General features: G+C 35.5%; 1 long non-coding RNA gene across 1 annotated transcript; it reads left to right on the forward strand.

The window, feature by feature from the left end:
• Positions 1-749: 749 nt before the first annotated feature.
• LOC110709131 lies at positions 750-1769 on the forward strand. Its single transcript, XR_002508855.1, has 2 exons — positions 750-1042; positions 1550-1769. It is a non-coding gene; the product is annotated as an uncharacterized LOC110709131 (long non-coding RNA).
• Positions 1770-3057: the final 1288 nt, after the last annotated feature.

Below are 3057 nucleotides of genomic sequence, written 5' to 3' on the forward strand. Positions count from 1 at the left end.
CCAGTTTAGTAATTTGGCCATAACTTCCTCAATATTCATCGGAATTGGGCTTATAATATATTGTTGGAAAGCTCTTTTCAAGCCCTATCCAACTACACTACTATTGGACCCATATCATGGACCAACCAAAATGGATTGGCTGTTTTCTTAAAATAGGTTTTCAAAAACAGAAAGAAGAGAAAAGAAATTAAAACTACCCGCAATACTAGACTTTCCACACTTTCACTTCATTCGATTATGATTCGACGTGAAAGGTACTCATCACCGGGTTTGGTTTTGGGGAGACACAAATGGGTGTCTTCATCATCACTAACAGGCTTCAAGGTGTGATTCCTGAGGTGGTTAGTGAGAGTCAAACTGGGTTTATTCCTGGAAGACAGATAGTTGATAACATTTTGCTTGCTTCAGAGCTGATAAAAGGGTATGGTAGAGCTCATAATTCTCCTAGATGTATGGTGAAAGTAGACTTGAAAAAGCACTACAAAAAAATGCGTTTTTTGCGATCGAATTTACCGACTAGCATCAAATCAGTCGCTAATTTACTAATTTAGCGACTGATTAAAAATCAGTAGGTAATTAGCGACTGACTTGTTAATACGGTCGCTAATTAGCGACTGATTTTAAACAGTCACTAATTACCAACTGATTTGGTAATCAGTTGGTATTTACCGACCTATTTCAAGTCGGTCGCAAATTAGCGACTGTTTATGCGGTCGCTAATTAGTGTTTCATTTTTCTAAAGTTCACCCTATATAAAGAGAAACCCTAACGTACTCTTTATTTTTCATCTCCACATGAGCCGCCCCCTTATTTTCTTCCCTTTCCCTTTCCCTTTCCCTCTCTTCCCCTTCCTTTTTTCTCTCTTCCCTTTCTTTCTTTTCCGATTCTCTTTCTCTTTCTCTTTCTCTTTCTACCATGCATCCTCCTCTTTCTCTCTCTTCATGTTTCCCTTTTTGTTCTTACCTCTAAAAACTCTTCCATTGAAGTGGATTTGAGTTATCTCTATAATTTATTGAAGGAAGATCTTTAATTGTTAGGCAAGGTAAATCTTCTCATTATTTTTTTACTCAATTTTTGTTCTTATGTATTTTGAATCAGTTATTTTTTTTTGTTTAATCGGCAAACTTAGCTATTTTACTTTTCAGATCTTGTTTAGAATCGTTTTTAAATCAAGATCTCGTTTATTTTTATATCTAAATTCATGGATTTTTTCGTTTTCGATTTCCAGATTTCGTTTTAGATATTTTTTTTTGTTTTCGATTTCTAGATTTCCTGGCTAATTCTACTTAGATCTTTTGTTAAATTGATTTTTTATGTAATATTTTCTTGATAAATTGTCATTTTCTTTTTTCTTGCTTTGATTTTGTGTTTAATCATAATATTTATCATCAATTTCACTTCTAGATCTCGTTTAATTTGAACAGTTATATATTTTTTTTCCGTTTTTAGATCTTTTGTTTTTTCGTAATTAATGCTCGCATTGTTTGCTCTATTGACTTTGATTTCGATATACATGTTTTAACTTTGATATTTTTTAATTTCGCTGTAGGTTGTAAACGAAGTTTCCAAATTCTTCAAAAAAAAAAGAGTGAAGTTTCCAAATCTACCAAGTTCAAGTTTGAAGATCCAAGTTTGAAGATTTTTTAAGTTTAAAGTTGTAATATGTGGTTGTAGATTAAGATCTTTGTATTTTTTTTTTGTTTAATTGTTATTTGTATAAGTTCTATAACTTTTGAGGTTAATGAATATTTCATATCCCTTTCTAAAAATACTTGTCAAGTATTCTGTATTTTTATGGTCATTATTCAATAATATCGTTTAAAATGCCTACAAACTGCAATAATTGTAGCATTATTGTATGCCTTGTTTTTTTTTTTCTATCAAAGAATTTAGTGACTGCATATCCGTTGCTAATTACCGACAGATTTAACTTTCAGTCGATAATTAGCGACTGATTTAAAATCACGAATCCAAAGGTCAAAAAGAGTGTTCACTCCACTTGGTATGAGTTAGGAAACAACTTTCGAGAAGCTACATCACAAAGGACTAGTCATGCCCATAGAGCCCATCAAAGATCCAGTTCCAGAAGCCAGGCCACCCAAGTGGGACCCTAATAAGCACTACAAATATCACCAAGGAAAGGGTCACGACAATGAGGAGTGTTGGAAACTCAAAGAAGCTATTCAAGATCTGATCGATAACAATGAAACTTCCGAGATTCTAGCCATCAAAGAAGATCAAACATCCTTCGATCCATCACTTCTTATCACACCTGTAAGAGAGCCCATGATCGAGACAACTTATATAACCTATTTCGATGAAGTGGCCATGATTGAGGAGGATGAAAGTCTTTTCTTAGATAATACCAGGGAAGACTCGTCAAGTCTAAAAGAGGACGTTCGAAAACTGCAAGATGTCGTTGCCATTCTTGAATGTGGTAGAAGGATTAGTAAATCGGGTGATGGTCATCGAACAAAATTCTCGCCAAGGGTTTAATGAAGAACTCAATGCTCCTAAGCCACTGGCAAAACAGACCATTGAAGAATATACACCAATAGGAATGACTTCAACGAAGCTTTTGACTGTCTTCACGATCAAGATCATATTCACTCCATTGGTCCCAGTCAAGACCCTCCGCCTGAAAAACGGTATCCCAATTGGGACCCAAATTCTTATTGCCAATACCGTAGAGGTCGTGGTCACACCACCGAAGCATGTGTTGCCCTCAAAGATCGTGTTCAAAACCTCATTGATTCAAATCTCCTTCATGTTCCTCCGCGCGACAAGAAGGCCAAGATTAGTAACGATAGTAACAGTGGATGTAAAGGAAAAAGGAACGACTATCCTTCTTCTTCCGAAAACACCTACTCTAGTAACATTGTTGGTACTTTCGACCTTAATGAAATCTTAGCCATGGATAATCGAAGATTTAGAAAGCAACTGAGAAAGGATTTCACCCCTATTGGAATTAGCTACGATGATGCTTTCGATCGACTCCATGCAAAGGGACTCGTTACTCCTATTGGACCCATTCAAGATCCCCCACTTGAAAAGAGA

Source organism: Chenopodium quinoa, unplaced genomic scaffold (assembly GCF_001683475.1).
Source record: "Chenopodium quinoa cultivar QQ74 unplaced genomic scaffold, ASM168347v1, whole genome shotgun sequence".
In the NCBI taxonomy this organism is placed as follows: Eukaryota; Viridiplantae; Streptophyta; class Magnoliopsida; order Caryophyllales; family Amaranthaceae; genus Chenopodium; species Chenopodium quinoa.